Here is a 25,361-nt window from a genome sequence, read left to right on the forward strand (position 1 = left end):
TCCTGATGGAAAATGATGAAAGGCTGCACAGCCATGAGGGCTTGTAGTTCGGAAACCCTGCGTGCTGAGGTGATAGCCAGAAGGAAGGCTGTTTTCCATGACAAATATTGCAGTTCTGTTGAAGCAGCTGGCTCAAAAGGAGGCAGGGTCAGTTTTTCTAGAATGAAATTGAGGTCCCAAGCAGGTACTGGTTGCTTCCTTGGGGGTTTTATATTCTTAGCCCCTCTGAGGAACTGTCTTAAGAGAGGGTGAGACAATAAAGGAGGATCAGTGTTGTATTCTGCAGAAATGGCTGAGGCATGGATTTTGATGGAGGAGAATGAAAGTCCACTGTTTAGCATCTCAGCTAGGTACTGTAATATTTGAGGTAAATTCAGTATTCCAGGATTCTGACCCTTTTTCTGATTCCAGGCACAAAACCGTTTCCATTTTGCGGAGTAGGCTTTTCTAGTAGAAGGCCTTCTGGCCTCCAAAATGACATCCTGCACCTCCTTGGACAGTAGGGTCTGTTGTGAATTTAAGGAATCCTCCATGCGGCTAGATTGAGTGTTTTCAGCTGACTGTGAAGAGTTCTGAAGTTGTGCTGAGTCAGTAGAAGAGGCATTAGAGGCAGGATCCATGGTGGGGAATGTGTCAGGCTCCTCAGGAGTGGGTACCAGTGTTGTCTTGGCTAGTCTGGAGCAATGAGAATCATCTTTGGTCTGTCTGCTCTGGCTTTTAATAGAACTTTGGGCAGCAAAGGAAGAGGTGGAAAGCCATAAACTGTCATTGTTGTCCAACTGAAAGAGAGTGCGTCCACTTTCCAGGCCTGTGGATGGAAGGTCCTTGAGCAGAATTTTGTCAATTGGTAATTTCTGTGGGTGGCAAAGAGATCTATGTCTGGCCTTCCCCATGCTTGAATTATCTTTGTAAAAACTTGAGGATGCAACTTCCATTCATGTGGATCTGTCATATTTCTGCTTAGGTTGTCTGCCAGCGTGTTTTCCTTGCCTGGCAGGAACTGTGCTTGAAGCTGGATTTGTAATTCCAGAGCCATGTTCCAAAGAGACATGGCTAGCCTGCATAGGGGATATGAATGGGTTCCTCCCTGTTTATGTACCACATCACTGTGGTGTTGTCTGTCCTTATCAATAGCTGGCCTGGATGCAGTAGGTCTTTGAAAGCCATAATAGCATTTATTACTGCTAGCATTTCCTTTTGATTGATGTTTAGGTGCTTTTCTTTTTGGGACCATTTGCCCTGAATGCACCGATCTGTCATGTGCTCCCCCCCAGGCGTAGTCCGAGGCGTCTGTTGTGATGACTTGATTTGCTTGAGGCTTGCAGAATGGGAGACCTATGTTTCTTTGGCATGCTTGAGCCCACCACAGAAATTCCTTTTGAAGACATGGAATCAGTGGTATAATTGTTTCCAAACTGTGGCTGTGTTGAGACCATAAGTTTTTTAGGTACCATTGAAGTTTCCTCATATGCAGCTTTGCACATGGGATTAGCAGGATGCCAGATGCCATGAATCCCAGAGCCTGCAGGATTTTCCTTGCAGTCAGCCTGGTGAAGGTTGCCAGTTTTCTGAAGTATTGAGTTAGTTGCCCTTGTTTCTCTGGCGTGAGGTAGGCCATCTGGGTGTTTGTATTCAAGTTGGCACCCAGGAAAATTATTGTTTGAGAGGGTATTAGAGGGTATTAGTCTTGATTTCTTTTTGTTGACTGTGTATCCCAGAGAATTCAACAACATTATTACAACCACCAGGTGTTTCAGAAGTATGTGTTTGCTGTCCGCTTGGATCAGGCAGTTGTCCAGATATGGGTATATTTGTATCCCTTGAAATCTGCAGAAGGCAATTACTGATGCCAGGCATTTCGTGAACACTCTAGGCGCAGTAGATAAGCCAAAGGGCAATGCAGAGAATTGATAATGGGTTGAACCTGCAAGAAATCAGAGGCATCTTCTGCAATCTTGTCTGATTGGGACGTGCATGTATGCCTCCTTGAGGTCCAATGTTACCAGCCAAGACTCCTTGCCCAGCATGGGAAGAAGCTGCTGTAATGTGAGCATCTTGAATTTCGGAACGAGTAAATATGTGTTTAGGATGGATAGGTGCAAAATAGATCTCCAATCTTCGCCCTTCCTTGGTACCAGGAATAGTCTGGAATAAAAACCTTGACCCTGTTCTTGTGCAGGTACCTCTTGAATAGCTTTCATGTCCATGAGATCTGAAATTTGTTTTTGTGCCTCTGCCCTTTGATTGTGTGGCAGGTTTGGCATGCCTCTCATTTTTGGAAGGGTGTGAAAGTGGAATCTGTAGCCTCTGTCTATAATGTCCAGGATCCATTTGTCTTTTGTGACAATATGCCAATTTTTCGAAAATAATGCCAGTTTTCCGCCTAAAGGTGCTGCCATTTGAGCCTTGCTTGGCATGCAAAGGGAAAGGTCATTGGTTCTGCTTTCTGAATGGCTGTGAACTATCCTCACCACCTCTTGGTGTAGGTGCTTGCCATTGTCTGCCTCTAAATGATCCTTGAGATTGCCCTCTACTCCTCGGGCGCCTGTATCTACCTCTTTGAGGTCTGTCCGTGGCTGGAAAGGACCAATTTTTTGAAGGCCAATTTCTACTGAAACGTGGAGGTTGTACCTGTAGGAAATCTTTCACTGTTTGCATTGATTTTGCCTTTTCCTCCATTTTCTTTAATACCTCCTCAGCTTTAACACCAAACAATACATCTTTTTGAAGAGGTGCATCTAGTAATTTAGCTTTGACATGATCTGGTAAGGTTTGCTCTTTGAGCCAAGCATGTCTACGTATGACTGATCCTCTAACAGCAGCTCTACATGAGGCCTCTAAAGCATCAAAACCACATTGCAAGGTATGTTTACCCACTTGCTCTGCACTATGCAACAAATCCTGCAACTCCTTCAAGTCTGGTTGTTCAGGTTGTGACATTTTGCTTTTCAACTGAGATAACAAAAACTGTTGATACTTTAACATATGGAACTTTAACATATGGAACTGACAGTTTAATGCCCTCATGGTTAAGGTGGCCGAGGTGTATACCTTTTTCCCCCACCTTTCTAAAGCTCTGGAATCTCTCTCTGAAGGTAACGGAATTTTGGCAGTGGAGGCCTTAATTCCCTTGGGACCCTGTGAAACAGTTTCTGGGTCAGCCGCATGGCTTTTGTATAGGAATTGGTGTGAATCAGGAACCCGGTAATACCTGTCAGGCTTGACTGGAGCTGGAGGTAAAGAATCTGGGTTAAGGCTGGCCTCTGAATACACATCATCTAGTATGTCTAAGACAGGAGGGATAGCCAGAGGCCTGTGCTGAGGGAGCAAGAGGAAATCCCTGAGCCTTTTCTTGGAGTCTGAGTAATCTTGGCCTTCCCACTGGAAGTGTTCCTTCAAGGTATGCAAGGTTTCCCCAAAAGAGTAGTCCTCAGGGGGGGGAGACAGAGGGAATGGACTCCTCTGCATCAGAATCTTCAAAAGGGGAGTATGAATGTTCCTAGTCTTCAGAATGTTCTGAAGTAATGGAGGCCTGATCCGAGGAAGGGTATTCTTCCTCAACTCTGGGCCTTTTGTCCGAGGGGGGTTGAGAACCCCTGATAAGAGTAATCAAATCCTCAGCCATTTTGAGCATCTGCTTTTTAGGCTTGGGGCCTTGAGAGGGGCCCTGAGGAGCTTGTCTTTTACAATGCATGGCTGCTTTAGATTTAGTGAAAGCCTTAATGGAAAAAAAAGAAGAAGGCCTGAAGACACCTTGAGAGGTGGCAGGCCTGTCTAAACTCTGAGTTTCCCCGCCAAGAGTGGCTTCGGTATCTGTAGTCGGGGTGTGGGCCGAAGAGCCTGCGACCTCGGGCACAGAAGACACCGCTAATGAAGTGTCATCGGTAGTCAGGGGCTACGTAGGCGCCTCACTGAGAACCGGAGCACCTGTAGTCAGCTTTAGCGTGGTGTCGGTAGAAGTCGCTGACCTCGTATGTCGGTCCTTATCTTTGCGTCTTTTACTCGAAACTGGAGTCAGAGTATCCGACGACATAATGTAATTAAACTTTTTGCCAAAATAGTGTTGGGCGAACTCCGCCCGACGCTTAATAGTGCGTTTGTTGAATGTAGCATAAAAACGATAGGCCGAGACGTCGTGGTCTGGGCCTAAGCAAGGAATGCAGAGGGAATGGAAATCCTTATGCGGTATTTGCTTCCCACATGAAATGCAATTATTAACTTTGTCTGACATCGGTCTGAGGCAAGAAAAGTTTCCCCAACGGGGTACATAGCTTTCAAGAAGACTTCGGTTGAAAAATATTTGTAATCTCAGGAGCTGGCCGACCGGCACTTGCGAACTGCTTCTGCTTCGGGCACCGCGCGGCAAGAAAGACAGAAGAAAATGGCGTCGGCTGGTTCTTTTATACCCCTGTCGCCTGTCGCACTGACATCAGGGAAGAAGCGACGACATCCGATGCCGGACCTAGACTTTGGAATTCGGCCGCCTGACGGCAGGAAAACCCATCTGTTATGACTGCAGCTGTATGCACGATGAACATCTAATCTAAGGGGGCGGCAAAAGCCAACACATTCTGGCTAGGCTTATAAATGCCTTCAGGCAGATAGCCTAGTACCTACCTATGAACCTAAAGATACCCAAGGTAGTTCAAATACTAGTAGGAGCAACGGGTCTTATCTGCAATCATATTTAGATAAGTTAACAATACATGCAACTCCATATGAATTGCAGGAGTCATTACTGGGCACATTGTGGGTGGTACGAACAGCACTTCTGATTGACAAAGATTGAAACAATACTAATTTCATGAACTTTAATCATACTTTGACTTAGGAACATTTCCTGTCATGGTATTAGAAACCCAAAAGACTTGGAGAAATTAAAAAAGGGAGAGACAAAGAGACAAGTGAACCTAGCCAAGGAGTGAAGTGGGGGGGGGCAAGATGTCAAAGAGAAGCAGGCTTGTCAGATGGGAAACACAAGCCTGAGAAGACTTAGCAGGAGGAGCATGCCCACCACTCTTCCTGCCTTTAGTGGCCTGACAGGCTGCCTGCAAACAAAAGCAAGCCCAGTGGGATAATTCCTGTGGAACTTAGGGATAGGAGAGAAAAATAAATAGGTTTAAGATCCAGCAAGCCCTTACCTTTTTCTTGAAGAGACTTAAACGTATCACCAGCAACAGCAGTCCCAAAGAGATTTCTAATATCCAAAGGAACATCTAGCAACTCGGTCTTAATGTCTTCAAGTAATGACTGCAGCAAAGCCAGGAATAATGCCTCATGACAGACCCAAAGGCATCAGGTCTGGAAGAGGCATCAGCAACATCATAGCTACACTTGATAAGAGTGACAAGCCACCTGAGAGGTATAACCCAAAATAGAAAGAGAAGAGGATTTTGCCTTAGAAACAGGTAGATAGGAAAGAACCTGATAAAACTGGACAATCAAGGCCAGAGCATATCTGGTCATGTACGCCTGGGTAACTGGCCCGAAAGGCCAAAATAGAAGCAGTATAAACCTTTTTACCAGTGCTCTCCATTGCTTTACTCTCCTTATCTGAAGGCAAAAGTTTGGAAGGCTTGTCAGAGTCGACTGACACCATAGCAGGGTCAAGCAAGACACTTAGGAATTGACAATCCTCAGGAACCTTATAGAGCCTGTCAGTTTTTTTTTTTGGAGCAGGAGGCTAAGAATCATGAGACTTAGAAGCAGCTACAAAGATATCTAAGAAAGCAGCCAATACAGGAAGTACTGCATAAAGTCTAGGAATGTCCACCTGAAGCAGCTCATAATACCTTTACTGGATATCAGACACTTGAGAATAATCTTATTTAATGTGTTCCATCATTCTAGCTATAGTGTCTCCAAAAGAGAATTCTTCAAAAGGAGATTCAGGATTAAAAGACTCTGCTTCATCAGACCCATACGCCAAAGGTGAAGGCATTTGGAAGGAATAAGACAAGAACCCGTCATTAGACTCTGAATTGTCATCTGAGGTATTGGGTTCCCAAGCCTGTTTGAAAGGAGTAGAAGTCCAAGGAGGAGCAGGCACAGAAACCCATTGGGGAGGCTTCAGGGCCATTAAGACATTAAACAGGCCGTCAGTAAATTCCTGCCATTCCCTCTGAGGATCATTCAGGCATGAAAAAAGTATGCTTAGTCTTCTGCTTTTCAGCTACAACAAACAGTGAGGATGCTGACCCTTGATGTGATTCAGTAAGAGTGCCTGGAATGTCTTCCCTGATCAGAATCTGTGGAATCCCTCCAGGGTCCTTTAAGATGATCAACTGTGGCTCCCCCTCAGTGACCGCAATAGACATCTGCAAAGCCTCAGAGGAAGTGTGAAAGGAAGGATCCATGCTGGCTTTTGACAGATTAATGGAACATGAATCAGATGAAGACACCAGATACCCTACAGAGCTACCACCCGCTTCTAGATAAATGTCTGGTGGAGGTTGGACAGCCAAAGAATCCAACCGAGATTTATTGGTCATCTTCTTACTTCATGGAACCTCTGGGTTAAAAGATTCCTCCATGCTACCCTGCGCTAAGAGTTTAAGCCTCTGGCTCTTGAGATAGATGGCCAGGGAAGACAACCAACTTCTTACAGCCTTAGGTAAAATGCTTCCTAAATGCTACAGCATGTATGGTAGTAGGAAGCACTCCGACAAAAAAAGACAGTGTTCATGATGATCCTTATCTGCCTTCCATACTGACATTTTCCCTTTTTGGAAGACATGACCTCTAGCTACCCAAAAAGTAACAAGACCAAAGAAAAAAGACCCCAATGGGGCACTTATCTGATGGCTAGGTATTCAGTACAACAAAAAGGCATTCAGACTGATGGGCAATGATGACATTTGGACTGGTGATAAAGACATTCTGGGTAACTGTGTTCATACAACACTTTTATGCACTACATTCTGAACACTGAGCAAGTGTGTGATATGCGGCGCATAAAAGATCTAAAGACTTTGATATACTGGCCAGACGGGCTATCCTTGGCAGAAGATCTCTACAGTGAAGAATACTGCAGCAGTGATACAAAATGACATCACAGTAGCCACCATGAAGCCCAGGAGGAATGGGACTGTCCCAGCTTGGCCTGTAAACTGTTTCCTAATCCAGACTACTGCCTGCAAAATACATGATTATTTGTGCCAACTCTATGGGCAGAATCAACTCTGCAGAGAGCACAGTTCCATACAAATAAAGGGAATCCTCCGAAATGGGATCAGAGAAAAGCTCCCCCAGTTTATGGTCATTCCCAGGAAATGCGGACATGAAAGTTTGCATTTCAGAATGTCATTAGAGAGTCCATTTATGCAGTTACCAGATCTTCCAGGTTAGGGAACACATGGAGACATTTCTGCAAGGCTTCAGCCATCACAGCCGACACCCTGTAACCCTAGATGGTCACCAGGATTACAGCAGCTAGGCCGATGGACTGTCCACTTGGGTATCTTTGTCTGACAGTAGGTGGGATAAGACCAAATGATACCTAAATCCCCTCCATGGTCTGAGAAGGCTGCTACTTCTTCAAGGTGATGACAGAGTGTTTGGTCAGGTTTACATGATGAGAATGAAATGAAGGGGACTAAAGTGTGTTCAATGAGGTCTTTCTTTATGAAAAGGGTCTGTTTCATTTTCAATAAGTCATGCAATAGTTCCTGACAAGGATAAACAAATGCAATCATGCTCCAAAAGAAGCGGGATCTAGGATGGACTTCATTAGAACCAAAGGGGAGATTGGTTATCTATACGTGTCGCATCAAAAACTGTGGGTCTCGAATACCCGGAAAATAAAATGTAATCCTAACCAAAAACCAATGAATTTTTGTTTAACTGTTAAAGCATTTCTACAGGGAGCTTAGCCCCTCTCTGCACCAACACAGGACAAGTGGTCTCCCAAATCCCTGCCAGTTATATATACTAATTCTAAGCTCTCGGTACCTTACAGAATAGGGAATAATCCAAATAACTGCAACCCCAGTCATGGCATACATTTGCACTTGTGGTTCGGTTATACAGAGGATCACAATTACAGCCATTTAAATTTACTAGTCAGGCTCAAATATAGAAGCCCATGACAAAGTGTGCTGCCCTAGCAATTCCCTCAGCATAGTTAACTACAGCAGGTCAAGTGAAAGCCCACTATGGAGGCTATAGACAGAATCTTGAACATTTTCCTTTTCGGCCAGACTCATGAAAAGACAGAATGAAGGAAGTTTTCCTAGTGGCTAGTTCTCTACAGTGGGACTGAAATTGGACAGGTGTGATCAGCATTTGACAACCTTTAGCCCCAACATGTAAAGGACATTACTCACCACCACTGTCCAAGGCTTTAGACTTCATGTGAGGCAAAAGAAATAAAAAACTGTTGTGTGCTCTCTGGGTCATGAGGCTAGAGGAAGTATGGCAGGAGCTGGCTCAAGAATGCCTGGTCAGAATCTTATTCCATTCATTCAGCGATAGGTAAACAGCATCCACTCTCTTAGCAGCCACAGAAGCATAGTTCAGGTGCTTCCAGACTGTAATTATGGTATTCTTAAAGCTTGACACCACAGGGAGGATGACCCAGGGCTGATCCTCCTTTCCAAGTCAGCTCAGTAAGATATTTATGGGAGCAATGAATTAGATGGGGGGCATAGTCTACTCCATGGAAAACATTACGAGCATTGGGGGTTCCCCAAAGAAAGGGCCATCTGGTTGGGAGTTTATGGAGGAGAAAATTCTTTGTCCTTACCTGTCTTGGAGATAACTTTTAGGTGTCTCAGACTTCTCATAAAAGGTAACTCCCTGCCCCCCGCCAAAATCTGCTCCACCAGGGACATGGCTCTGCATAACTGACTTGCGTGGGGTTGAACATGAGACAGGTGACTGCTGGGTGACAGGAAGTCACAGAGAAAAGACTTGAGAGGACCGCACCTGGTCCAATGCTGGCAACAAGCCATGTTCCCCAAGAACCCACATCTTAAATCTTTGTGGACCAGTCACAATAGAGTTCAAATATCAGACTGAAGTCAAAGCCCTGAAATGCAAGCCCTAGGGGTGGAAGAACTTGTAGATTCTTCATCACCTAGGTCACTGAAGCTTACAAGACCTGGGTGGAAGAGAGAGACAATAGGAAAAGCATCTCTGACCCTGACTACTAAGTGCTATCACTGAGGTACAACAAGGTGATGACAGAAGCTGCTTCCAGGGATCACAATAATCGAACATAAGAAGGGTAGTGCCTACATCCTTGGATAATCCTCTCTTTATAAGCTGGTTGTTAAAGATGTGCCTTTTCTGGGACCCACTCTGTTTTCTGAGTTAGAAAATGTGTGTGGGCTTTATCTCTTACTAGTTGGAAATGACCTTTGTGTTATGTAAAAACTGAAGGGCGGTTTCTGAAATGGGAATGTACTTTATGTACTTAGCAGAACATTAGATTTACCTGGTCTCTGTCTGGAAGCAGGAGACTGGTGGACTGGTCACCTGTGGCATTTTTCCTTGGCAAGATGTACTCCTTGCAAGTTCATGCCCCCCCCCCCATGTCCCATGAAGCCTTGTTACTGAGGGAAGGATTCCACATAGAGTAATGATGATTAACAAATATATATATACATACACACTCTAAAAGAAGGTTTTATATATATATATATATATATATATATATATATATATATATATATATATATATATATATATATTTATATATATACACACACACACATACATACATACACACTCTAAAAGAAGGTAAAACTAGGAACAATGTGTTATTATCCAACTACAGACTGGGAAACCTATACCATCACTAGTGCACAAGCAGAGAGATTACTAGACCTTGTCGATACAAATGTCTTGGAACAATTAGTCACAGTACCCACTAAGGACAATATCTTGGATCTTGTCCTTAGTAATGTGGGAGCATCTTGCACCATCCTTTGCTTATCTTCATCACTTGCTAGATCTGATCATAATGCAGTCTCCTTCGAAATAAAACTGAAACCAGAGATCCATTCACTCAAGGTACCTTTAGAAAGTTCTTTAAGACAAATTACCTACTCATACGTGATACTTTGTCAAGCTTCAAATTCAGTTAACTCCACTGAATATGCAGAAACCTACACCACCATACTATACCAGCATGTAAACAGCTGCAGAGATGCAGCTGTACTCTGCAGGAATAAGTACAGGACAAAGCCTAGGAACAAACCCACATGGTGGAACCATAATGTCAACAAACTTTATAATAAAAGAAAAAGAATTTTGGCCAAAAGTAAGACGAGTAATTCCCAGAATTTAGAACCCTTCTTACTGAAATAAACATCTCAGGAGTTAAAAATATCCACCAGAGCCAAGTTTGAAGCTAAAATAGCTATCCAAGCCAAAGATGATCACAGGGCACTTTTCAGTTAAGTTTGCAATCTCAAAAGCACAATGCAGCAATGTGCTGAGCTGACTGTAAACAATGTTACCTACAATGACACAGTAGAGTTAGCGAACCTACTGGCCAATAAATTTAGCTCCAACTTTACCCCTCTATTCACTCCAGCTGTCCCTCGAGACATACACAAAACTGGCTCGTCTCCAGCTATTGCACAAGGCCAAATCCTGAAAGTGCTATCAAAAGCTTAAAGGACTGCATCAATGGGTCCTGACAATATCCCATGATGAATCTTAAATAGCATGAAGCACGATAACTCTGTTCAATCTCAGCCTCCATAGAGGTTTTGTACCAAGTGAATGGAGAACAGCAACAGTCATTCCCCTGCATAAGGGAGGACCCATCCATACACTTAGGCAACCTATAAGTCTGCCCAGCTTCATATGGAAAGACTTATCATGGAACTAATCAATCAGAACATCGAATCGAAATCAAATACCATCATGGAAGTATTGAATAGAGAAAATTATAAAGCAATTAAGACAAGAAGTGTCACTGTTATAAGATTATAGAGGAAGGAATAGATCAACAAAAATACTAAGATAGATGTGATTAAAGCAATGCACAGTATTAGAGAAGAACAGGATCTATCATGCACTATCGCAAATAACAAACTAAAAATTTCAGCACAGGCGGAAAAACTTAGACGATACACAGATAAATATAAGGGAAAAGTACAAAATAAGCAATTTATTGATGACCCAAAAAAGTTTTATAGAGAATTGGTAAATAAGGTAAAAGGAACTGAAAGACCGCCAAAAAAGAGGAAGTAGATACATTTTGGAGAAGTATCTATGAAGATCCTGTGGAACATAAAGATGTTAAATGGACAGAAGAAGTAAAAGGAAGAATAAGAAGTTTGAAGGTACAGGATATGAAATGGGATGAAATAACAGTCAGAGAGATTGAAACTAAGTTAAGAAAAGCCTCTAACTGGAAAACCCCAAGCCCAGATGCAGCACCAAACTTTTGGTTAAAAGTATTAACATCTTTGCAGGAGGATTTAGCCATGAGTAAGAACTAATTATATGTGCACCCCAAACAGACACTAACATGGCTAACAACAGGCAAAACAATGCTCTTACTTAAGAATGAACCTGCAAGCTATCCTAAAAATTATAGACCAATAACTTGCCTTCCGACGACGTATAAACTATACAAGAGAATTGATGCCAACAGAGTTCATAGCCATTTAGAACAAAACTCAATTATGGCAGTAGAACAAAAGGGCAATAAAAGAAAGTCATATGGAAGAAAGGATAATTTATTGTTAAAGTTATAGCGGAGAACTGTAAAAAGGGGAAGAATCTAAAAGCATTTGATAGTATCCCACATTCATGCATAAAAAAAGTGCTTAAAAATGTATAAGATACACCCTACACTGCTTGCCTACATTACAGTAACCATGAAATAATGGCAGACCACTTTGCAATTAAGCCATGATAAAGGACAGATTATTATCATAGGGATAAAAATTCAAAGGGGGATATTCCAGGGTGACACTCTGTCACCGTTGCTATTCTGCCTTGCCATTAATCCATTAAGCTGTTTACTTAACAGCTTAGGCCATGGCTACAATTTGGCTCCTGGAATTCATCTTCTCTTTGTCAATGATTTAAAACTGTCTAGCTCATCAGATGAGGAACTGAAAGCACAGATGCAGGTTGTCAAAACTTTTTCAGATGATATTAGAATGTCATTTAGTCTTCATAAAAGTGCAAAAGCAACCTTTAAAAAGGTAAAACTGCAACACCAGGGAAAACATTAGTTTGGGACAAGAATGTGACATAAAAGAACTTGAGCAAGAGGAAGTGTATAAATACCTGGGAACTGATGAAGAGTCGTCAATAAAACATGAACAAATGCGAATAAAACTCAGTAAGGAATACTTTAGAAGACTTAAATTAATTCTGAGAACAGCACTGACATCTAGGAACAACATCCAAGCTATAAATCTATTTGCTCTTCCTGTCCTAATGTACAGTTTTGGAATGACTGACTGTCCCCAAAAAGTGTTGCATAGATTAGATATTAAAACAAGAATGATGCTTCATGCTCACCAAATGATTTATAAAAAATCAGTGTATACCAAGATTATATATTCCCCGTTCTGAAGGAGGGATGTGCCTCCTTGAAATTGATTACATGTACAGATCTGCAATCGTGGGACTCCACACATATCTACTGACCTCACAAGATCCAAATGTAGTGAAAGTTTTGAAAAATGAGGAGAATAAATCTAAGATGATTTCTCTGTTTAATTTAGCAGAAGCATATCGACATCAAGCAGGAATGGAAATCATACCAGAAGTAGATGAAAAACAGGCAGCAACTGAATGTGCCAAAAAAAACAAAAGAAAGAATATAAGGTGAAGGACCAGATGAGAAGGCAAGAAATGTGGAAAAAACATAAATATAGTTGGAAGTATAGAAATCTTCTGGAAGAGCCTCAAGTTGATCAAGAACGAACGCAGGAATGGTTAAGGAGAGGAGAATACAAACCAAGAAATGAAAGGTTAATATTGGCAGCCAAGATACTGGACTATATGTACATGCTGGTTTACAAAGTCCATTGAACATGTGGGAGAAACAGATAAATGTAGGTTTTGTAAAACCAAACTGGAAACAGTCACACACCTTGTTGCTAGTTGCGACACACTAATGGCAGAAGGACTGTATACTGAAAGACATAATAATGTGGCGAAACTGTTGCACTGGCGATTGTGCAAATATTATGGTATTGAAGTGGCTGAAAAACACTGGAAACATGAGCCACAAGGCATCATAGAAAATGATGAAGTTTATACCACACGGGATCACCCATTTCTAACAGTTCAGAAGACAGCTGCTAGCAGATATAGTGGTCCAAGAAAAGAAGACAAAAGTAGCATTGAAATCGACACACCTAGTGACTACAGTGTCTTACGGACAGAGAGACACAAAGTCATAAAATACCAGGATTTGCAAGCAGAAACGAGAGCAATGTGGAAGAAAGATACCCAGACAGTTCCAATAACAGTAGGAGCAATGGGTCTTATAAAAAAAAATTACAATCATATTTAGATATGCTACCAATCCATGAAACTCTGTACGAACTGCAGGAGGAGTCATTACTGGGCACATTGCAGGAGCTGCGAAGAGCACTACTGGCTGACATGAAAGATTGAAACAATACTAATTTCATGAACTTTAATCGTACTTTGACTTAGGAATGGGGTCCATTCCTGTTATGGTATTAGAAACCCAGAAGACTTGGAGAAATTAAAAAAGACATAGGGAACCTCCAAACACCGTACCCATCTCAGTTTGGATTCATCAAGGGTAGGTCATGCTTATTCAACTTGGCAGATTTTTTTGAAAAGGTCACCAAAACAGTGGATGAAGGTTAAATGGTAAACACTGCATAACTTGACCTGACCAAAGCTTCTGGCACAACTGGCATAGCAGAAAACCTAAACAAACTTCTGTGTCACTCGCTGGATTGCCAACTGGCTCACAGACTGCATCAACAGAACAGTTTGAGGGACAATTATATCTTGCAGTGGAAACCGCTGCTCTGGAACAGACTCCCTCATCCACATAAAACAGAGTTCATTCCTGTCCATATTCAAGTGCAGCTTAGATCTATGGATGAGCAACAGAAAATTTATCCCAGGACTGCCGCTGTACTGCTTACTAATGGACAGAGGCAGCTCCTAAATGCTTTACACCATGCACCAGTTCCTTCAAATTATCTATGGTATGATCACAGTTATTCGCATTAGGGGTAATATATATTTATCAACCATGGGAAGGGTGAGGCCTATCAGCACAAAAGGGAAATTAGCTAGGCTTAAAATGTCCCGCAAGTGCAGTTAGCCTAATACTTAACTATGAACCTATAATAGGAAACATGGTGAGTAAACAAGGCCTCCAGCGTTCATATAGATTTCTTCAAAAATTACAGTCTGTAGGGAAATCACATGGATCCAGCTGAGATTTTTTCACACTTGACTGTGATCCCAAAGACGGACACAAATGGAGAAAAAACTGTCTTGTTGTTAGAAGTTTTTCCATAAAGGATGCCGCTATGAACCAGTCATTCCAAGAAGGGAAAGGTCCTCACACCTAGCAGTCATATGTGCACTGGGACTGCAGATGCATTTGGTGAATACCAAGGGATGCCTGCCCGAATGGCAGAGTTCAAAATTGATAATGAGTGGCCCCCACCAGAAAGCTCCTAAATGGCTTCACTGTTTTGATGTTTAGGTATGCGTCCAAAAGATCCCAAGAGCACATCCAGTCTCCTGTCCACAGTCACGGTAGGATGACCTGCACTGGACCCAACTGTAATGAATCCTTCACATATTAATTCAGTCGATTTAAGTTGAGGATTGGTTTGAGGTACTGAGTCTTTTTGGGCACCAAGAATTAAGAATGCAATCTGAACCCTCTATGGTCTGGTGGGACCTCTTAAATGGATCATTTGTAGAATATTGTATACTCCTGTTGTGCTGGGGATGGATATTTGGGCATTATCATAAATTATATACGTGTGTGTCTATATATATATATATATATATATATATATATATATATATATAGAGAGAGAGAGAGAGGCAGATACAAGGGAAAGTAGTCCCTTGACTGGCTCCACAGTGGAACAGGACAGTTGGGTAAACTGCCATGATTTATTCAGATAAGACACTTAAAAAGACGCTTTGAAATCCTTTTGGTGCAGGCCACCTCTGCCTCTGGAACAACAACTAGATGAGAAAACTCCCCTATCGTGAGATCCTCTGTTATACTGTCTCTGCTAGGGCTATTGGGACTTTATATGTTTTTGGCACCTTTGGCATCTTTTACGTTTCTTTGCAATGACTGTCGCAGGGCTGAAACTTTAACCCCCCCCCCCCCAAAAGATGGGAACATTTTGCTCACACTGAGATAACTTGTCTTTGACTTTTTGCTCAAAGAAATTCCATCAAAGGGAGCTCTGACCAAAGCCACCTTAAAGTGATACGCAAAGTCAGTCAGATCGAGCCAAGCTGGCTGCTGCACTAGGATGCCTCACCTCACCACTCTTTCTGCCTCACCTGTTGCATTATGAATCAGTTCCATGGGCAGTGAAGAGACAAACATAATAGTTGCCACTTGGCTCTCCAACAAAGATCTCAACACGTAGGCAATTGTTTCAGAATATCAGTCATTTTTTTTTTCTGTAGTTCAATGCCCTAACTGAAAAAGTACCAGCTGGATAAACAAGCCTTCTGAGTTTGTTCATCAGCAGACATTCCTTTTTGGAGGATGGGTAATGTGAGCATCTCCTTGGACTTCACTGTTAGCGGTAGCAGACAACACTATGGAATCTACAAGTGGTTCGTTGCTCCAATGTTGTCTATCTTTGAGGGTCCATTTTGTGGATAGGCTTGACCACATTCTCTTCTTTTTATACTTGCAGCACACCGTGTCTATCTGGGGGTGGTACTACATATAGGTCTCCTGCAAAATTTCTTCTTCTGGGGAGATGGGTCTATTGGCTAGGATTTCCCCTGCTTCATCATCCCCAAGTTTATCAAATGTGGATTCTTCAGGAGGGAACTTGGGGGAAAACAGGCCCTTCATCAAGATCCGAGTCTGAGGAGGGTGACAACATACAGAAGTCCAGGTGCTTTCTTTTGCATCACCTATTGCTTGGAGGGCTCAGTGGGAACTTGCCTGAATTCTCTTGCGAAAAAGGTGCCCAGACTTCAGCAATCTTGGCCCACAGCAGAACTACCACCAAAGGTGGTTAGGGATTCTTCTCTAGTCATCCTAGACACAGAAGGGATTTAGATGACACCATACTGTACTTCACAAATGCCATCAATTGCTCTCAATTAAGCTGAATCAGGCCCAGAAGAGATCTTTAATAGTGAAAAGATGTTACTGATACTGTGTGCAATGACAAAAATCTTAAAAGCTCATGTTCAGTGGAAAAGTTCCCAACTCTTCTCCTCAGAACAGAGTCATAACTACCTGATAACTTCTGTCAAGGAAGAGAAGAAGAATTACTGGAGCTAATAAAGTAGAAGGTCCTGGACAAGAGGACAGGTGGAATTTCTAGGCACCTTGGCAGGTAATAGTTTTACTAAAATAGGGATATCTCATTCATCCATCTTTTTCTCTTTCAACTTTGCTTGACTAATTGGTTTTAGAAGCTGCTTGCCCTTGTCCAAAGCTCACTCTCTCTCTTTTTCCTGGAATGTTTAACCTTAAAAGCCATTTCAAACCCAACTTGTTCGCCTATCTAGTAATGTCCTATAAATAAAGTTCTTTCAAATGGTGCAGTCAAGCAAATCAGCATCTATTACTAGCCTAACATCAAGACACAGTATGCACATGTTGTGGGGGTCTTGGGGAGGGATTTTATGTTGACAATCCTTACTTTTTATTTACCTCTTTCTCCATATTTGCAGTCAAACTGATAAGATCTCCCATAGTACACAATAATGCTAGATGGCCGTTACCCAAAAACACTAGGCCTAGATGTCAAGGCTGTACCAAAACTTTCACATAACAAAAAGTACAGTTTTGTACCTACCATAAATGTAGATGTTCGAGGATTCCATTGCTGCAGTCCTTACTATTGGGTATAGTCCGCATCCAGTCGGCCCGAATACCAGAGTATAAGGCTGACGTCGGTCAGGGCGCATTAGACTGACGTCAGTACGTCAGGGTACTAATGCGCATGACCGGCGTCATATCCTCAGTCTTTTCTTGCCCCAGATGTCAGAAGACCCTAAAAAGACAAGGCCCAAAATACCTGCACCAAAACATGAACAATATATACAAAAATATAAGCAGGTAAACACACCTACACAACCACCCCTAAACACAGAGGGAAGGAGGGAGGGTAAATTGGACTGCAGCAATGGAATCCTCGAACATCTACATTTATGGTAGGTACAAAAATGTACTATGTGCTTCGGTTCCCCTTGCTGCAGTCCTTACTATTGGGTAGAATCCCAAAGCAGAGGTAAGGGAGGTTGGCAAATCATAAAGAAGCAGGAGCTGACAACATGCCTTGCAAAACAGCTGTGGCAAAACCAGCCCTAGACTTAGAGTAGATAGGAAGGTGATAATGCTTAGAGAAAGTATGCACTGAACTCCAAGTAGCTGCTTCCAAAATATCCTTAGTTGCCACCCGCCGTAGAAATGCTGTTGAAGTGGCAGTAGCCCTAGTGGAATGAGGCCTAAACCCAGCTGGAACCTCCTTGCCATGATGGGAATAACAAAATGCAATGCAAAAGCCAATCCACCTAGAAATAGTTTGTTTTGACACAGGCTTGCCCTGCGAACTCAAAGCAAAAGAAACAAACAACTGCTGAGACTGCCTAAAATCCTTAGTCCTGCTCAAGTAATAACGCAATTGCCTGTGTACATCTAAAGTATGCAAAATCTTTTCCCCTTTATTTTGGGGGTCTGCAAAAAAAAGTAGGCAAATGAATAGTTTGGTTTAAAGCCACACTAGAAACCACCTTAGGCATAAAGGAAGGATTAGTACGTAATGATACCCTATCCTTATGGAAAATCAAAAAGGACTCGACTGCCATAAGGGCCTGCAACTCAGACACCCTTCTTGCAGAAGTAATAGCCAACAAAAAAGCAGTCTTCCATGACAAATATTTCAATTCAGCAGTAGCCGCAGGCTCAAAAGGTTGTAGAGTAAGTTTTTCCAACACAAAATTGAGATCCCAAGCAGGAGTAGGAGCTCTACGTGGGGGTCTTATATTTTTTGCCCCTCTAAGAAACTGCTTGAACAAAGGATGCGAAAACAATGGTGGGTCACAATCATAGTGAGCTGAGATTGCTGCAGCATGAATCTTAATGGAAGAGAAGGACAGACCCTTGTCCAGTAACTCAGTAAGATATTGAAGAGCCATACTCAAATTAGGCTCAGAAATCTCCAAATTCTTTGCTTTTCTCCAAAATAAAAATCTCTTCCATTTTGCTGCGTACACTTTCCTTGTACTAGGTCTTCTAGCTTCCATAATCACATTTAAAACTTGTTGAGGAAGTTGAGACCTGCTGTGGTTCAACACAGAATATGCCAGGCTGTCAGATGAAGAGAGTGAAGCTTGACATTGAGCAGATGATCGTCCTGCTGGGATAACAGATGTGGAATCAAAGGTTAAGGCCATGGAGGCTTCTTTACCAGACTCCGTAGTAGAGGGTACCAGTGTTGCCGAGGCCAATCTGGAGCTATCAAAATCATCCTTGGCCCGTCCTGTCTGACCTTTAACAGTACCTTTGGAAGAAGAGGCAGAGGTGGAAAGGCATACACATGAAGGTTTGTCCAACTGAAAGACAGAGCATCCACTTTCCAAGCTGTGTGATGAAACCCCTTTGTGCAAAACTGTGGCAGCTGGTGGTTTAGTGGAGAAGCGAACAGATCTATGTCTGGAGTTCCCCATGACACTGTCAATATCTGAAATACATGAAGATCCAGTTTCCACTTGTGGGGATCCATGATTTGTCTGCTTAACACATCTGCTAAGGAGTTCTGTGCTCCTGGCAGAAACCTTGCCTGAAGAGTTAGGTGCAAGCGTAGCGCAGTCTCCCATAAAATCATTGCTTGCCTGCATAGAGGATAAGAATGTGTTCCCCCTTGTTTGTTGAAGTACCACATGACAGTTGTGTTGTCTGTCAGAATCAACACCTGCCCTGGAAGAAGTAACTCCTTGAAAGCTATCAATGCGAACTGGACTGCTAACATCTCCTTCATGTTGATATGTAGATGCTGTAGTCTGGCAGGCCACTTGTCTTGTATCCACTTTCCATTTAGATGAGCTCCCCAAGCAATGTCTGAGGCATCTGTCGGTAAAATCTGACTCGCCTCTGGCCGGGTCACAGAGAGTCCCTTGTTTAGGTGACATTCCTGAGCCCACCACAAAAATTCTCTTTGAAGGCAAGGTATTATTTGAATGACAGTGTCTAAATCCTGGCAGTGCTGTGTCCATACATTTTGAGATACCATTGTAACTTCCTCATATGCAGTTTGGCATTGGGAAGCACCAGAATACAAGATGCCATGAACCCTAATGCTTGAAGGACTGTCTCTGCAGTCAGCACGGACTGATGAGATAGTTGATGGAAGTAAAGTGATAGACTCTTTTGTTTGTCCGGGGTTAAAAAGGCCATCTGGGCTGCTGTATTCAGTCTCACACCCAGAAAGCACATGTCTTGAGAGGGTACTAGACTGGACTTTATTTCGTTCACAGAATACCCTAGGCATCTTAGCACTGCTATAAGATATTCCAGATGCTGAAGAAGGTCTTCCTTGTCTTGAGCCAGAAACAGGCAGTCGTCTAAATAAGGATAGATTTGTAGCCTGAAGTAAGCTATCACTGGAGCCAGAACCTTTGTGAATACTCTGGGCGCAGTAGATAAGCCAAAGGGCAATGCAGAGAACTGATAATGAGAATCTCCAGCTCGAAACCGCAGATACTTCCTGTAACTTAGCCTGATAGGCACATGAAGGTAAGCTTCCTTGAGATCTAAAGTTACCATCCAGTGATCTTTGCCCAGCAGGGGTAAAAGCTGTTGTAACGTCAACATCTTGAACTTGGGAATGTCCAGATAAGTGTTGAGGAGAGATAAAACCAAAAGCAGTCTCCACGTGTTCCCCTTCTTTGGTACTAGGAACATGCGAGAATAAAATCCTAGGCCCCTTTCTGATACAGGGACTGGCTGAATGATGTCCAACACCCATCTGTCTTGAGTAATTAAATCCCAACTTTCTTTGAAAAGAGACAGTCGTCCTTCCAAAGGAGCTGCCAGACGAGAATCTACTGGCAGCTGAAAAGGCAGGTCATTGGGTCTGTTTACGAAAGGACTGACCCCTGCCCTCACCAGAAGTCTGAGCAGGTGAACTCCCTGATCTAGGCCTAAAAGAACCTTGAGCCCTGCCCCTACCACATCTAGACCTACCCCTAGACTGGGAATCATAAGCAGGATATGTCCACCCCTTAGCAGGCCAATTTCTACTAAACTTCGGTGGCTGTACCTGCAAAAAATCTTTAACAGTTTGCATAGACTTAGCTTTGTCCTCCATTTTCTTTAAAACTGCTTCCACAGGTGAACCAAACAACACATCAGACTGTAAAGGAGCATCCAAAATCCTTGTCTTAACATGCTCAGCCAAATTTTGATCCCTCAACCAGGCATGCCTGCGAAGAACAGAACTAGTGGCAGCCACCCTCGAGGAGGCCTGCACAGCATCAAAACCACATTGCAAAGAATGCTTGCCCACTTGTTCAGACACATAAACTAAATCCAGCAAGTCTTTACAATCAATACCTTCCGCCAAAGCATCCACCTTAGATTTCAATTGTGAAAGGAGATAATTTTGATATTTCAGCATGTGAAACTGACAATTCAACGCCTCATGGCTAGAGTGGAAGAAGTATATACTTTCTTACCCCACCTATCTAACGCCCTTGCCTCTTTGTCAGTGGGAACAGGATTTTTAACCACAGAGGCCTTAACACCTTTAGGCCCCTGAGAAACAGTTTCTGGGTCCGCCCTAGGACTCTTAAACAAATACTTATGAGCTTGGGCACCCTATAGTACCTATCAGGTTTAACAGGAGCAGGAGGCAAAGAATCAGGGTTCAGGGAAGCCTCTGCAAAACATCTTCCACCACATTCAACACAGGAGGTATAGCTAAGGGCCTATGCTGGGGTAAAACAAGAATTCCCTAAGCCTCTTCCTGGAATCAGAGTAATCCTGGCCTTCCCATTTAAAGTGCTCCCTCATGGAATGCAGAGTCTCTGAAAATGAAAAATCCTCAGGAGGAGAAGCCAAGGAGTGGCATCATCCACATCAGAATCAGAATAATGAGGATACTCCTGCAAATCTTCCGCAGAAGACTCAGAAGCCCCTGAACCCTGTTCAAAACTGTCAAACTCTGGTTCCACTCTAGGCCTCTTATCAGGAGGGCCCATAGAACCTCTAATCATAGTAATCAAATCTTCTGCCATTTTAAGCATATGTTTCTTAGGTACAGAACCCGAAAGGCTAGGAGAAGCCCCTACTGAAGCTGAAGTTGCCCTACCTCTAAAAGAAGTTTTGGCAACAGAAGGAGAGGCTCTAACTACTTTGGGAAGAGAGGGAAGAATAGTTACCTGAGAAGCCCCCTCAGCCTGGCCTGCCTCCTGAGAGGGTACATCCTGTAACAGTAAAGTTTCTGCCTGAGACTCCATAGAAACTCCTGGCAAAACCTCTGGCTCCACTGAGCCACCTAAAGAACCGACGTCTGGGACTGCCGGTTCATCAACCCTAGGCTTCGCTGTTCTGTCCTTGCGCTTCTTGGACGAAGCGGGCGTCGGAGCATCCGACGGCATTTTATAATTGCAACGCTTCCCAAACACTAATCTGGCACAGTCTAACCTCCTCTTAATAGTGCGTTTGTTAAACCTAGCACAAGAGCGGCAACCAACAACGTCGTGCTCAGGCCCTAAACAAGGTATACACAATGTATGGTAATCCCTATGAGGTATTTGTTTCCCACAAGAAATACAGTTATTCACTTTTTCTGACATCCGGTTAAATACTGAGGCAAGAAAACCAAAATGTTCCCAACGGGTACTTAGCCAACTCTGATTCGGTCTGAAACTCCGGTTTCGGAAATATTTCAGAACGCCAACCTGCACTCGCAAAACTGCTTCTGCATCGGACCACGCGGCAAAAAAGACTGAGGATATGACGCCGGTCATGCGCATTAGTACCCTGACGTACTGACGTCAGTCTAATGCGCCCTGACCGACGTCAGCCTTATACTCTGGTATTCGGGCCGACTGGATGCGGACTATACCCAATAGTAAGGACTGCAGCAATGGAAAACGAAGAACATCTGACAAACTGCACTTCAACAACTAACAATAACATACCACTATAGTAAACAGAAGCAAAAATATAAGGAGGAAAGTCAGATTTTTTTTCCTATGAGAGATAGGGAGGGAATAGAGAGTGAAAAAAAGATAAATAATGAAAAGAGCAAACAACTTAGCAATCAAGTCCTGTAGGTAACAGTACACAGTCTGACAGCAACAACACAAAATGTATACACTTGCATGCCAAAAAAGTATTAGACTCCCATGTTAAGACTCAGGGGAATGAGAACATGCTGTAGCTCACATGATGGCAATATGATCTGGAATCCTTCTCTCGGGAGCAGGAGTTTATGGCACAGGAGATGAGCTTGGAAGGCGCAGCTGACATATAGGAGAAGGTGTCAGAAGCAACTAGTCCACCAGTTTCCACAGTCCTGACAGGACCAGATTAAATCAACAGGGTACTGCATTGTAGTGAAACCCACAAAATTCACAAGCAAAGACATTCCAAATAAGGAATCATCAAACCGGAAATAATTTAGCACTTTTGTCACTGTTCAGTCAAAAGATTTCCTTAGAATAACTGTTAATTTTGCTGCTTTCATTTTGTAAAATACACAATAAGTGTCACTAAGGCCAGGAAGTAGGTTACCCCCAATCTAGACTGCTAACACGATGCTTTGGTTTCTTTTTTTTAAACAAGAAACATCTTTATTAAATTATAATGTATGACAAACAATCATACATTTATATAAATGAAAACAAACTATATTGACATAATTTTAGTTGCAAACATTATAGATATCACTTCCAATCTATCCAGTCACTGTCAGTCAAATATTACACAGCTTGTTCAAATCCTACCTTCTTTTAAACCTTGTTCCTCTTCTGCATTTATTGTTCCCACAATTCCAATTTTTTTCTATGTAATTTGCTCCTACCCTTTTCTACAGATCCCAATTCGTTATTTTACCTCTGTTACTGTATTCACCACTTCTAGTAAAGTTGGTTTAGACTTTGATTTCAATTTTCTAGTAATTGCTTTTTTGGCAGTCACCATAATTAGACTCAGCAAGGTCTTACTATGTTCTAGGCAATTCTGATTCTGAATCATAGCTCAACAAACTCATTTCCCTAGTTACAACAATTTGCTCAGCCAGCCTCTCTAACAGAGCTCTCTGCAAAGAATCTTTAAAGCCTGTCAATTCATTACACTCCCAGAAAATATGTTCACAATTAATTCTTTCTTCCCCATCACACCTCCAACATTTGCTATCTACCCGAGAAAAAATGCTTTGTGGAGTCTACTTGGTGTATAAAAATACCTATGTAAACACTTACAAGCAAAGATCCTAAATCTTCTAGAAGTTGTGTATTTGCCAGACATACATCTGCCTCCAATTGGTTCTTTGTGAATTGCTTATCCAATATTATTCTTTGATTTTTCATCAAGTTATTTACACCCCTTTGTAAAGTTACACAATCCATTTGATCTATTACAAAAAAGAAAATTCAATATTTGTACAATTTTTAGAATGTTTACGCAGTGCATTTTTTAATCATTCTTTTTGATGGCTAGCACATGCTCATATATTCTCTGTGATAATTGTCTCAGTGTTTTACCTACACAGAATGCAATATATATAAGCCCAATGCTGTTGCAAGCGTAGCAGTGTTTAGTTCCAATTGTTTTGTCATAGTTTTAATGCCACCATATGGGCTATTGGAAATACAACTACAATGCATACAAAACCCACAGGCAAAAGTGCCAGTCTTTCACACATAAGAGCTCTCGTTACACTTTTATTTTCCATTTTCACTTTAAGGCTAGCATTTCTTTTCTAAGAAAAGTAAGGTTTGTCACCCACTTTTCAGTATTTTCATTTTTTTTAGGAACATTTTCCAATTATCACTTAAAATTCTCTATGTTTTTGCTGTCTCCTGAGAAATCCAAGCCAGAGGATATATTTACACATCCCTTAAGCTTCTCTTTACCCTCCATGATCTGTGCGTTAGTACAGGCAAACATTGCGTCTGCCTTTTTTTCCTTTATCTCCTTGAAAACATAATCCATCTTAGCCATGTCACATTCTCTAACTCAAAACAAATTAAGGCCTGGGTTGTTTTACTCAGCCCAAACTTGCCTGCCACTTGGATATCACACTTGCTGTCCACCCTTTGCCTTGCAATGCAGTGACCCCATAAGCTGGGTCTATGCAGCCTTTATTGGGGGTGAGCCTAGCTAGCTACTTTGATTTCTTAAATTTCTATATGGTCTTTCATTGGTACTAGAGGTGGTCCAAAGAGCTGCTGCAGGGGTAAATTAATGTTTGAAATCTGCTGTAAATAAATGAAGATTATATACTTAAAATAACAATGGATCATTTTTCATCCCAGTCCATCCGATACAACTATTTGGAACTGGAGCAACCTGCTGGATCTGATCCAGACATTTCCCAGTATTATAGTACAATACTAGGTAATCAACCAAGGGGGTCTTTTGAAGCCCAGCCATGCTTTGCTATAAAATTTGATAGTTATTGGTTTATGGGGGGTATATAAACTTTGGCATGGATGGCCAAGCATATACAAGCTTCATCTCTCCATGACAGCCACAGGTGCTAGACCAGGTGTATTTTACAGTTCCCCATCCGTTGATTCAAGTTTCCCTTGAATTAAGTGCAGGGATGAACTTTGCTCCACATGGATAGGAAACATGTTCCAGAAAACAGGGAGCCTCAACACCTCATACATGTCACTCTGGCATATCCTATTTAAGTTGCAGGTAAGGTTTAAGTTCCTGGATTAGGTGTTCATGATGCTATTTGTTTTACAGATGTGCAACAAGCCCATTAGGGCTGGATCGGAGTATGCTTTGTAGGCCAGGCAGAAGTCACTCTCAGCAGCCTGTGGACTCCAAATATAAGGTCAAGACTTTGAGGCAGTCTTCAAAGGACATGTCTTCCACACCACTTATTATTTTTGTGAGGACTCTATGTGGAGACACCAGTTGTTGCACATGCCTGGCCAGGTACATACCAAAGGGGGCAAAGTACGCAATTACTTATATGAGA

General features: G+C 42.3%; 1 protein-coding gene across 4 annotated transcripts in view; it reads right to left on the reverse strand.

Moving 5' to 3' along the window:
- SNX4 (sorting nexin 4) overlaps window positions 1-25,361 on the reverse strand; it is a 2,225,118-nt gene that overhangs the window by 153,306 nt on the left and 2,046,451 nt on the right. The gene's annotated exons all lie outside the window — the stretch shown is intronic.

Source organism: Protopterus annectens, chromosome 6.part0 (assembly GCF_019279795.1).
Source record: "Protopterus annectens isolate FY-2018-M chromosome 6.part0, PAN1.0, whole genome shotgun sequence".
NCBI classification, from domain to species: Eukaryota; Metazoa; Chordata; order Ceratodontiformes; family Protopteridae; genus Protopterus; species Protopterus annectens.